The sequence below is a fragment of the Neopelma chrysocephalum genome, unplaced genomic scaffold (genome assembly GCF_003984885.1).
Source record: "Neopelma chrysocephalum unplaced genomic scaffold, ASM398488v2 Primary Assembly neopelma1_43, whole genome shotgun sequence".
NCBI classification, from domain to species: Eukaryota; Metazoa; Chordata; class Aves; order Passeriformes; family Pipridae; genus Neopelma; species Neopelma chrysocephalum.
Genome location: NW_020897702.1, coordinates 17,040,874 through 17,054,911, shown reverse-complemented (window position 1 = coordinate 17,054,911; position 14,038 = coordinate 17,040,874). Strand labels below are relative to the sequence as shown.

The 14,038-nt window shown below is 37.3% G+C and overlaps 1 protein-coding gene across 7 annotated transcripts in view; it reads right to left on the bottom strand.

The window, feature by feature from the left end:
* The window catches only part of GRM5 (glutamate metabotropic receptor 5), a 256,892-nt gene that overhangs the window by 200,736 nt on the left and 42,118 nt on the right, over window positions 1-14,038 (bottom strand). The window lies entirely within an intron of this gene.

Genomic DNA, 14,038 nt, shown 5'->3' with positions numbered 1-14,038 from the left:
TTAAAGTCGGCTGCAAGTGATATTGAGTGGGATATGATTAATGCCTTAAAATATTCAGCCTTGTGGAGAATGATCAGACCTACTTTTCAAATCATCTGATAGGCAATTATGTTTAAATAGTTCACTTATCACTTAAAGGTGATATCAACTTTTTCTTACATCTGAGTTTCTAAGTTGTTGTCATCAGGTTTCTGTTATTATGTAATGTAGTCCAGAAAATCTTGTTCATTGAATGGATCTTATCAAAGCAGAACATATTACTTTTACATGTTATTTTTCTTTACATGATCCTTTTACTTGTTACTTTAGATTCCAATGTTGTCCATTTTCCATATTTCCATTGATATTGAGACAAAGACATAAGGGAATTAAACTTTAACACTCATTTTATGTGGGATCAATAGCTTCAGTATGTAATATGTATTTGTCATAACTTTTTGTCTGCTCTATACACACTGAGGAATGTTTGAAGGAAAAGTCATAGAATCCAAGATGAAAAAAAAGCAAAAGAAATAGTCCAGCCTATTAGCTCTTGTTTTTACTTCTAAAATACACTAAACCTGTTTATCAAAATACTTTTTGAATGGATTTTGACTTACAGGTTTGTATAGAAGTTATACACAATGAATTCCACAGCACATTTAAGCTGAGAAGCTTTGAGCTCTGTCAGCAATCAGCATTATCCTCACTTCTTGATTTAGGTCAGACAGCAGGATGCTAATAATACAGATCAGAGTCTGCACAGTAAATTTTCTTCTTTAATCCTAAAATATTTATCAAGGTCTCAGATCTTCAGATCCAACATTGGTAACTCCATTTGGAAAAAAGAGTTTATCTAGCTGAAACAGTGTTCTCTGATCATATTCTCATCTATTTTCTTTTTAACAGGAAAGACATAAAATAATGAGGTTTTTATTTTTCTGGAAGCTAACTTAAAAAAAAAAAAAAGTAGCCTGCACATAAACAGACAGCTGAATCAGCTGATACAGTACTTTATATCTAAAAGCAATTATGCCATTAAATCCCAATTCATCAAAACATTTAATTACTCCACCTTTCTCTTCATCTGTAATGGAACTGAGAAGTTCACTTTCCTAGATCAAGGTCATCAATATCTATCTTATGTCATCATGACACAAGCTTATTGAAATGTTTGGTAAAGAGGTAAACCAGACTCTACTCTCAGTTAGTCTTCAAGAGCTCCAGAAGAGTGACAACCTGTCTTTTCATGACCTCAGAAAAAAAAAGATTCTTTTTTCAGATCCTTTACAAGAGTTTTTAATATTCATTGATTTTAATTAGCCAGAACTTGTGTTTGTATTAAGAAAAGTTCATGCATTTAGTATATACATACTGAGATGAATAACTGTGTTTCAGTTGCTATCATTACTCCCCTTCCTTTTTGAGCATCGCGAACTATGATTATGAACTCAAATTATTTTAATTAAAACATCATTAGATCCTGAAATTAACATATGAAATGAGAGGTAGTATTCTGTGTAAGAGGCAAACATACAGTTTCAAAGGCACCATTGTATACACCCCACAGTGCCTGCCACCATAAATTCAGTGAAGGACTTACACCATGTAAGTACAGCAAAAGGCAGACACACTAGAGGGCAGATCAGAGTAGATACATCAGCAGAATGCAGAGAGCACAGGCACTTGATTAAGGCAGAAAAATTAAGCTCCTGCACAGTCATAAAAGCCACCTTCATGGTGTGACTCAGCTTTTCAAAGAGAAACTCTGTACATGCATATTTCCACACTGTGATTTACTGTCACTAGTTGCTGCCACTGCACCCACTGCCTTGTTTTATGAGTTATTAGGTAAAGCCAAGCTGGTTGCCTCATTTGCCACAAGGTTGTCATGGTCATGTCTCTGCACTGTACCTGTGATCTTGCAGATATGGGGACTGGAGTACATCTACAAGTATCGCAACTCATGTCTTCAGACTTTGGAACCAAGTAAAAGAGCAGCAGGAGAAGCCTCAGCTTTGTTCACCAGTAATACCAGTACCTGTTTCACAGAATTGGAGAATAATTGAGGCTGGAAGAGATGACTGTAGATCACATGAATGAATGCCCCTACCAGACTTGGATTGAGAGGGCCTTGTTTGGTCAGCCTTGAAATGCCATCAAGGATGGAAATTACACAATTTTTCTGTGCAAGCTGGTCTATTGTTTAATCATCATCATTATGAAATGAGAATTTTTTCCCCCTGCTTTTTGGTTCTTTGAGGGCTTCATTGTTCTGCTTCATGTCTGGAAACTTCTCTGTGGAAAATATGCTTTGTGTTTCTTCACATTCTTCATTCACACTCATTTCTAGAATTGAACTTTCTGCATCTAAGCAATGTTTTGTCTTCCTCAGCACCTTTCATTTGAGCTCCTCTATACCCATATGTGAAATAGGGTTGAGGTATGGACTCAAACATAGGCCTTGTGTTGACTAACTGTAATACAATGGTTTTGAGTGGGTTAGGCAGCAACGTTCCAGGAGGGTATGTTCACAAGACAGCAAGGGACAGGAGACATTCTCACCTATAGTCAGGTGCTACGAGAGGAACATGGACATTTTATGATAAATCTGATGTGATGTGGTCTCCATCTAGTTAGAAATTGTAGATACATGGCATTTACTTCTATAAGTATACATAGTCTGAGATTCAAAGAATACTGCATCATGCTTTTTATAGATGACAAGTTAGTTCATGGCACAGAAGGGCTCGTGTTCCTCAAAGACAAAAATCACAAAGAAAGTTCTGAAAATTGCAACACATTCCATATGTATAGAATGACAGTGCAGACATATGAGTTACACAGACAGGGACGACAAAAGACCTTAAAGGCTATTTAAAAGCCTAAGAAGGCACCCGGATCTGATCTGTCACAAAGTAGGGCATAGGTTTTTGGAATCAGGTTGAGAACTTACTTTTCTACTGTAAAGTGTAATTAAGATCTATGTTTAAAAGAAGCAAAACAAACAAACAAACAAACCCTATAATATCTGACTATTCCAGTTACACTTCTTGGAATGGTGTTCACTCATTCAGAAAAAAACTGGATGACAAGGTCCTAAGAACAGGTCCGAAGGGAGCTGACTTGGATACACACCCTCCTTGTTCTGCTCCTTGTCACCAGAGGGGATCTTGCGAAGGAATTGGAGATTGGTGGCCATCTTGGCCACAGTGATCACAAAGTGATTGAATTTAAAATCTCTGTCAACAGGAGGAAAAGTGCCAGCAAAATCTCAGCTCTGGACATGAGTAGAGCAGACTTTGGGCAGCTCAGAGAATTACTAAATAAGGTCCCCTGGGAAAACATTTTTGCGGGTGCTGGGGTCCATCAGCGCTGCTCACTTTTCAAACATCACCTCCTAAGGGCACAGGAGCAGGCAATTCACAAATGTCAGAAGTCAAGCAGGTGACGCAGAAGGTCAGCTTGGCTGAGCAGGGACTTTCTCTTCAAAATAAGGCAAAAGAGAATGGAATACACCCAGTGAAAGCTAGGTGAAGTGACATGGGAAGAATTCAGAGATGCTCCTTGCCACTGTAAGAAGAAAATTTTTGTGATCAAAGCTGAACTGGAGTTGAAGCTGGCCAGGAATATGGGGGACAATAAAAAGAGTTTTTTCAAATATATTAATGGCAATAAACAGTATAGAGGTATCATCTGTCTGTTCCAGGATGAGGATGGTCACCTCACAACCAAGGACAGGGACAAGGCAGAGGTGTTTAACACTTTCTTTGTCTCTGTCTTCAACATAGATGATGCACCAAGGGTGTCTTAGTGCCCTGAGCTGGAGAACAATGACTGCGAGAATGATCAGCTCCCTGGTGACCCTGAAATTGTGTGGGATCTGCTGCTCCAGCTGGATCCCTACAAATCTATGGGGACCAATGAGATTCATCCAAGAATCCTCAAAGAGCTGGCTGATGTCATCACAAAACCTCTCTCAATGATTTTTGAGTGGACTTGGGAATCTGGAGAGGTCCCAGTTGGAAACTGGCAAACACTGTCCCAATTTTCGAGAAGAGTAAGATGGAGAACCCCAACACAGGCCTGTCAGTCTTACTTGGTCTGTTCAACCCAGAGAAGAGGAGACTGAAGGGAGACCTCATTGCAGTCTACAACTTCCTCACAAGGGGAAGAGAAGGGGCAGGCACTGATCTCTTCTCTCTGGTGACCAGTGACAGGACCTGAGGGAATGGCCTGAAGTTGTGTCAGGAAAGGTTTAAGTTGGATATTAGAAAAAGATTCTTCACCCAGAGTTTGGCTGGACACTGGAACAGTCTTCTCATGGAAGTGAGAAGCACCAACCCTGCCAGAGTTCAAGAAGCATTTGCATGGTACTCTCAGATACCTGATGTGACTCCTGGGGAGGGTTCTGTACAGGGCCAGTAGTTGGACTCAATGATCCTTGTAGGTCCCTTCCAACTCAGTTCATACTGTGATTCTGTGATTCTGTGAACTGATGATAGAAGCTCTTGTAAAACCTGATTGATTACTTATCTCTATAGTAACAGGATCTGTTAGCAGTAACCAAATTTATCAGTTCTTATCTCTAGAAAGTCTTGAATGCCTTGAGTATGACCTGACTTCTTTTTATCTCAGGTTTTGAATCTTCTTGATAAACTTTATTTTTACAAACATACAGATCAAAAGAAAGAGCGCTAGTTAATATGTGCATCTTTCCAAAAAAAGGCATAATCATTTTTAATAAACTAATTGTGTAAATTTTGATCTTAAAAATTGAACTAATCAGAAATAATGAATTGTATTCACTATTTCATAATGAGTTAAAAGATAAAAAGACATAAATGCATGAACAATATTTAGATGCTAAATTTTATTTAGAGGTCTTTGTCTTACTATACTAAGAAAGAAAATCTTTCTAATTTTTAAGAAAATGTTTCTTTACAAAAAGCAGGGTGATTGCCACTTATTAATTTTTCCTCTTCACTTTGTGTTTGGAAGGTGTTTTTCTGTTTTAAATATATTCTTACTTACTTCCAAGGAAAGCTGGTGGCTCAGTATTAAATTCTGTGTCTGTTACTAAGTCACTTACTGCAGTAACACTTCTAAATAGGTGTAAATAGATTTGGTGGCATAAATAATATTTTTTCACACTACCACTCTCCTGTTACCAGCTGATACTAATCACACTTCTAATAAACTATGTCTTGACAGAATGTATTGCGTAAACCTATTCCTTCCTGCAGCCTTGAGGCTAATATCAACAGTATGTTTTCTTTCAAACTAATTCCAACAGCACATCAGCATGTGTAATCCTGTTTACCACTGTCACAGACCTGGAGCTAACACGGTAGAAATAAAAATCTGCCTAGATCACAATGCTAGACACTCTAACAATTCAGTGCAAACCACAACTAATTTTTTTTCCTTAAAGTCCCAAGTCCTGAATTCATGTGGTTTATAGGGAGAAATACAATATCTTTTGGAACATGAAAGTCAATGTAGATGAAAATTTGAAAGCACGGTCAAAGAGTACCTGAAAGAGTTATAAACCAACAAACAAATAAATGAATATTGATCAATTAAAAAAAGTGATGTATCATTTGGAGGAATCTGGTAGATTTGTAATTGATGGGCTGAAAGTTTTGGGTTGTCTGGGAGGGAGGAAAAGGGCACACAAACTCTTAGCATACAGCTTCTTGGTGTAGAGGTCCCTAAACCTATTACAATTCCAAGGCATGAAGTAAGGTTATACCTAGGGCTGCTAAGGGCACTCATTTCTTTTAACTATCATGGATACTAGGAGACTTTATGCTTACTCATGGTTGATTGAAGGTAGTAAAATGTCATTCAGAGATCAAGAAAATTAGATGTGACAATTTTTCGTGTGTCAGAACTTGAACTTTTGAAGACTAATGGAGCAGTACACTTAGCAGACAAGGACTGAAGGATGACTAATGATAAAATAACCTAATTTGCACAATGATGGAAGAGTCTAAGGAAAGAAGCTTTAGACTAAACTATCCTCTGCTTTTAGGGTGATTATGCAAATTCTTCAGAAGATTACCAATAAGATTTTTAGGTATTCATACTTGTTTATCTTACTAGTTCCAAACCATTTGTGAACTATTGGCTCTGAAAAGGGCAGGGAGTAGTGGAACTGTGGAGGTTCAGTATTTCCATTCTCCTTACACATCTGCTTGTGTGTTGTGTTGTCCTGAAGAAGCAGCAAAATGTTTTATGCCTGAGGAACAATGCTGTTTCTTCTTTCCTTCCAGAATGGCAGCATTTTAAGATTTTCAGATATGATGCATTTTTTTCCCAAAGTACAAACCTATTAATATTTAAACAAGTCAACTGTCAAGGTTTTTGTATCCTACATCGAAGCATTGTTCCAATGCCTGTTGCCATAGTAGTTAAATGTCTCAAATCCTCCATAAAGTGTTATTCACTTCCAATACAGACAGTGGATTTTTCATACTGTTTAGCACTTCATTTTAATCCTTTAAAGAAGTATTATACCAGAACCTGAATATGGAGATGTCAGTATTACTGAAGACAGTTCTGCTTTCCTCAACAGGCTTTCAATTGAAGAAGAAAAATGCTGACAGCTTGAAAATGGCCACAGATACTCAACAGAGTTTTTGATTGTGGTTTTTGTTAAGTAAAGATTTATTAAATATAAATGTAAGCTAAATTAAAGAGAAATATGTCTTTGAGATAAAGGGAAAAAGAGTTGGATTGTGAAGATCCTGGTAGTATTTCCAGAGGGGAAGTCAGAGAAGATGATGAGAGTTCCACCATATTTTTATTTCAGTCTTTAACTAGAACTGCCCTTTCTGACATAGCCTATATGGGACCTCTCTGCACGTCTGTTTCTCTTTATCCATAAGCTCCAGAGTTCATACAGTCTCTCCAACTGACCTCTAACTTCAGTAAAGACATTTATCAATCAGTCAAATGTTACTTTGTCAGCCAGCATGATTCAGATTTCCTTTCTGAATCTCATGGACAATGATAATGTAGAGCAATAGAAGAGGTTTCTCCTGAACAGAAGCAGATTCATAATGCTCAAAGGAACACAACATTCAGAGGAAAATATGAGATTTCTGCTTTATTAATTTTTTACCCTCTAAGCTTTTTTATTCTCAGACGTCATCAGCAGTGTTAGCATGCATCACCTCCAAGGTCACTTGTTTAAAAGGGTACTCTATTTTCCTGCTGTTGTTTTACTATTTGTGCTTGACTTTGACAAGTTCTTTTTATCTATCTCTATGAATCCTACAAAATGTTGTGTCTTAGTTCTCCTCCTGTTTTACTGTGGAACCAGAGGGAAAGGATGAGCAGGCCGGAAAGGAAGAACAACAGGAAATCAGGCAGGTGAAAGTTAGATAGTGAATGGTTACTTCTAGGTATGCAAAATCTCACGTAGAAGGAAATTCTGGGCAGTAGGCAGTGAAGTGTAATGGTTATGGTAGCAGATCCAGATTAGCAGTGTCAATGATTCAAAAGCAGGTATCAAAGAAGATAATTTATTTCTTTCACCCATGTAGCAATACTGTACTATAAAGGAGTTTTATTGAGACTTAATGAAAGAGACATTAGGTTTTGAACCCATAATATCTTCTTCCTTCTTTTGCTCCCTGTTGTTCGTCAGGGTTTCAGCTTTTCATATGATATAGCTCATGTACAGTGCTTGGGGCGTTCATTGCATTCCTGACATCAAAAGTAGACTCCCATTGATTTCAACAAAACCAGGAATAAGCACTCATAGACTTCGATGAATATCACAGGACTTATTGGCTATAAATAGTTCATTTGTAATGCCCCCAAAAATTATTCTTGGTCCAGCAATTGTGCAGTTCATTCTTCTCATATGATCAGGGTTGGGGCAAATGGGAATGCGTCAAGAGAAGCATGATTTCTGTGGTGGTTTTATCCTTGCAGACTGATGAACACTCAGGGGATAAAACAGAAGTTACCCTAGTGATTGATTTCCTTATTTCATAAACACTCTTTTCAGTGAGGCAGCATGCAACTGCACTTCTCAGTTGTCACTTAGCAAAGTTGCCACCGAGTTCACCAGGAGTTTGGCTGAAGAATTTTCCTATATTGCCAACATATGAGAGTGCTATTCCTTCCACTAATACAATCTTTTGTGGGAAAACACAATGACAGCTTCTTCTTTCTGTTCCACATGAAGATTTCTGTATGAATTTAATCAGTACACTGTGGACCACCCACAGGCTGTCACAAAAAGCACTTTCAATGTAAGAGACAAGCTCACTGTACAGCTCCTCAATTATGGACCAAAATCCCCTCATCTAAATTCAGTTAATTTTGTAGTCAAGAACTTCTTGCAATCAGTGCATAGCAATCTAGTTCATAAAGTCTGTTCTCCCTTGTAGTTTACTTGGAGAAATGAGTGTGCAGATACAAAGGCAGTATTCAGCTTCTCAAGTTATTTTGGCCTTTCTTTCAAGTAGATGGACGGACAATAGCCATTTAATTTAACATTCAATTATGCATATTTACAGATCTAAATATCCAAATAGTGTATCTTCAAATTTGTGCGCTGAATAGCCATTTTGAAATATTTTTGAACATTTTGAAATGTATAGTCATTGAGATATACTGGATAACCTATCCATCCATCCTCTGTAGCTTTTCACCTTCAGCATCCAAAAGATAGCATTTAGAAAGAATATACTTAAAAACTCGCAAAGATATCATGATGGTAAGAGATTTTCCCTTAGCTTTTAGCTGAAAGCAAAACATTGTTTTACCTTTAAAAGGATTCCACTAATGTACTATCATTCATTGTCCAGCAGGGGTAAACTGTGATCCAGGAAACTCATTTTTCTGTGTAATATCTGGTGAGTTGCTCAGCTTTTCTGTTTGAATGGTGCGTAGCTGAGAAAATCAGCAATTTTCTTGACGTCTCAAAACAGAGCTGTAATGGCATTTTTAAAGTGGCACACATTTGCTGTGACATGATGAATGAGTTTTACAATAATTATGATTCCTGTGTAAATTACTATTGAGAGAGCATTTCATGTAGCTTCCTGAGACTGAAGAAAATGGTGGAGATGCTGCTGGGAGTTAGGTTTTGGCAGTGAAGATGATGAAGAGAAAGTTGACATAATCATAAGGTATGACTTGGGTTTGACCAAGTTAGTCTCATAACTGTTGTAGTAGAGTTGAATGGCTGGAGTATTACTACAACTCTGTGAAACTTACAGTGCAATTAAAGACGCTATGAAGTTGTCATGATAGTCACTGATAGCCAGGGCTGTGTGGAATAATGTTGAGATAGAAGGGATCTTTGTCTAAGAAAATAATTGGATTATGGAGTGTGATGAATGGACAAGGAAGGCAGAATAGGATGACCTGAGAACAGTGAGTATGAGGGTAAGAATGGGGTATGACTGGGGTGATGCTATTAGGGCATGGAGGATGGGCAAGATGTTAAAAAAGAACTGAGCTATTGGAATAGTGTTTGAGTGAGATTGGATATGTTGGAAATAAAGGAATGACGAATATAAGGGCTAGAGGAGATATTAGATATTAAATTACTACATGATATCAGAGATGTGAGGTCTAGAGCTATCCCAAAGACATGAATTTGTGTGGGAGGAGACTGGGGAGATCTGGCCTCACTCAGCAGACAAGGAACAGCAGCAGGGAGGAGACAGGCTCAGAGACACTGGCCAGCCTAAGGAGGGACAAGGTACACATGTAAGAAATTGAATCACAGAGCCATTACCTCTAGAAGGGAAGGATGAGGGACACTGCACCTAAACCTTTAGACTCTTCCTGTGGTGAGAGACAAGGGCAGAGACAGTGGGCTCTGTAACCTCACTAGACGAATGAAATCACTCTTGAAATCTTCTTTAGCTTGGTTCCCTTACAAGTGTGAAACTCTATCTTCTGCTTTCTGCTTCTCATCTCTATATTAAAGTAGGATAATATCTATCTGTCTTACAGGCATGCACTCAAGGCTTAATTTCTGAACCACTAGGAGACTCTCAGGTGAAATAGTTGCATAAGTTCCTGTCGGTTAGAAGAGTAGATATGTGTAAACCAAGGGCCATTTGTTAAGAGTGCTAAGAATAGTATGAGATCTACACTAAAGCTTGTGAGGATTAAATAGGCATGCATGAGGTGTTTTTTTCTTACCGAAATACCGACTAGTACTGAAGATCCCTAATCCCAGTGGGATTTGTACAAGTTTGTCTTGTCAGCAGTCATTACAAAATATTGGTGATATGCGAGTCTTAGGGAAGGGTTGGCACTTGTATAGGCATTGAAGTGTATCCTAGTGATAACAGCTTGTCACTGGAATAGATTTCCAAGAGAGGTAGTAGAAACTCTATTCCTAGAGAAACTGAAGAGCAGGTGAAAAAAATCAGTGGTGGGAAAGGAAAACAGAGCTAGGAAAAAGGTAGTAGACTAGACTTAATCACATGGATTTTTCTGATCCTGTTTTGTGATTATATTGCCTAATTTTTTCAGCATTTCCTTATTGAACACATTAAATAAAAAAAGATAACAATTGATACTTTCTAACAGTCAGTCTAAGGACAATAAGTACTTTCTACTCATGAGTAAAATGTCACTCAGATACATGTAATATGAGTTTATAAACATAGGCCATGAGAATTGTAGATTCTTAACAAATTATCCAGAGTTTTAACATAATTACCATTTCTGGTAAGTTTTCTCTATTATCCTGTAGAAGTGACCATCACTATCTGTAGAAAACAGAGACATGACACTGGGGATAGGATGAAGTCCAAGAACCCAAAATGCATGTGCCACTAGCAGATGACTTGGAACTATCAGAGTACAATCAGATTCTCAGATGAATATGTTATCATATTTTTCTCCTTCACCAAGATAATTTTCTTTCAAAGCCTATATGGAAATTATAGTGTGTATGACTGTTTCCACAGTTTATCTTAATTAACAGCCTGAGTCTTCATGTATATTCCAGACATTTTAATATTATGCAACAAATTAACACTGCCTTTATTCCCTCAATTTATCAATGGAAATTTCCCTGTGTATAAAGATAATTCCCAACTTGATCTCATTCGAAGATAGAGCTAATAAGATCTGGAAACCAAAAAGAGTTTGTAAACGTAGGCATTTTTAAGAATTCTGATTGAAACATCTAAGTTCTATAGTTTACACAAGGAAAAAAGTTGTACTAGGGTACAATAATTAAAAGCAAGTGGTGGCTTCAGAAGTTCAAAATTATGTACCAAGGTGAAACTGTGATGTTAGAGGTCATGTCCATTTAGCTAGCATATGCTTGGCAACCTCTAATGTCTCTCTGTTATTTCCAAAATTTAAATTGGAAATAAGATGTATGGACTTAATATTGAAGGGACTTAGCAACTTAAAAAAGCACCCAAAGGAATAGTTAAATTCATTATAACTTAAAGTCTTTCAATAAGTTTTTTCTCATATTAGCCACAAATTAGAATGATAACAGTTTGTTTCATTCTGGAAGAAAGTAACTCCCAAAAGCAGTTACTGTTACTCAAGGTGCTGTACTATACAGTTTGTACAGAATATGAATTTTTGTTTCTAGAAATTCAACTCTATAAGGAAAAAGCAGAATGATCTTTTAGTTGAGTCAATGTTTCAACATCAAAACAAAGCAAACACACCAATGACCATCAACCTTCAAGATCCTGAACTTGTTTACACCAAACAAAAACCTAGTTTTCAATAGGTTGCCTATACTAAACATTTGAACATAAATAACTTTTGATGTCAAGACATTTTCTGAGTGGTTCCAAATAAATTACCTCTTTTTTTCTTGCACCTATTTTTTTCCTATGCAATTCAGTATTTGCATTTTGTGTAGCTGTTTTTTCCCCTGGTCTTGCAATTGCAATTAAATATTACTATAAATGCAAAGAAAAGGAGAAAATTATGGACTAAAATTGATTCCATAATGTACAAAACTTCAAAGAAAAAGATTGAAGTGTTAATGATGTGTAATTTGTTCACCTCCTGGTGACAATGGACATTTATACTCTTTTCTGAAAGTACATCTCTCTTGTGGTTGAAAAGATCAGATTGACACAGTATTCTTACAAAGACAGACATCCAAACCCAACTGGGGAATTAAACTTATTACATAATTCCTGCTGTAGGAGAGAGACAAGCTGATGGATGAGGCTGGGATTGGGGAGGCTGAGAAAAGACAGTACTTAAAGTTCATTTCCTACAGACTTTCAGTGTGATCTCCACTATACACACACATCTCAATTCTCAGTCATTCCATATGCTGAAACTCTAACTGCTACGTACAGGAGAATATGATGTCTTCTAGGGGTCAGATTAGGGGGGGGAAATGTTACTTCTTGTAAATTGGAAATTGATGACCGAATTGCCAATGCAGCTGCAGGAAAAGCAGGCAGAATTATATGAAATGTGGTTGTAAAATTATAAATTTAGAGTCTTTGATGAAAATTCTGCACTTATAAGTCATGGAATTAAGAGTAAGTATAAGCTGAAAAATATACACAGAGAAAATAAGGCAATAACCCTGATTTTCTCATTTGGTTATAATTCAGTAACAATAAAATGTTCATAATCTTATACAAATTTCGACAACAGACTGTAATCTAGAAAAGTTTCACTGAGTCTGAGATTGTCCAAAGTGTCATCAAAGATGCGTGTTGGTACCTTTACAATACATTCTCCTTGAATTATTCTAGCTGAAAAAAAGGAAATTATAAAGAAAACAAAAGACTTGCAAATCCTTGTGGAACTGAAAGAAAGAAATTGAGTTCATTTGAATTGAAATGGAATCCTTCCTTTGTGGATCGAGAATAAAAGCAGAAGGGTAATGACATTTGAAAAAGGAAAATTTGCAAAATACAGATAGAGGTTGTGAGTTATAAAGGCATGTGAGGAATCAGGAAAATCTCAGTCTTTGAAGTTCAGTGGGAACCAAGCACCTGACTCCTTTACACTTTCTTGAAAATCATAAAAAATATTAAAAGTTTTGTTTTGCAAATGTGTGAAGCAGCTTTTACTTTAACTGTCTGATTTACTTTTAAAGCATCAGTTGTGGCTGGATCTAATGCTTCTTGGAGACAGAAACATACTGCTCTTAAAATTGGGATCTATCGTTTCTTATCTTTATTACCAATGAGAGTGGTGTCAGCACTTGTTATGAACCTCAACTTGTTCTGTCACATGGCTGGGCTTCGTGAACGAAGATTTGGGAACTTGTTCTGTAAAGGTAAAGCAATCAGTGAGTCAGTAGTCAACTGGGATCAACTATTATGAGGAGGTGAGAACATGACAAGGGTTAAGTGAGGAAACCTAGGCTAATACCATGTACTTCCAAGGACTGGAAGGTAACCCAGACTCGTGTTGATACAGGAAATAGCTGTGCCCTAGATGGTTCTTTCTCGCTGTGCAAATTGTCATAGAGCAGACTTAACTGCTATGTTTTTACCTTCTTAAACAAGGTGACTGCAGTCTGACTGTTTATCCCAACTACTCAGCTGTGCCCTGGACTTTCTGTAAAAATGGTCATTTGACCAGGTCAGGGAGTTTCCTAATGGTTTAACGGGATGGATGATAAAATAACATCCATTTCAATTCAGGTCAAGGACTGACTGGCTAGGTGGCAGTTCTGCAGCAAAAGATTTGAGAGTCCAGTGAATAAGAATATAAACATTGCCTGCTCATGCAGTGATGGAAACTGGTCACATCCTGGACTCATGAAGAAAAGCACAGCCATCAAAAGAAGTGATTTTTCCCTTCTGTTTGTCACATGTGAGGCCTCACTGTGGAGCCAAGAGAGGTAACTAAGGTTAACAGGCAAAGAAAGTTAAACTTGAAGTTCAGAATGAATGCCAGACTTGAACAAATCTCTTTAATGAGGAGAAACAGGCAAGAGAGTGACAAATTTTCTACTGCTTTTCTCTCAAGAAGTCAACTGTATTATTGACACGCACCTTTAACAGTGACCTGACATTCTATAACTGGGGTATACCTATAGGCATGATTGTCCGCCCAGGCTTTC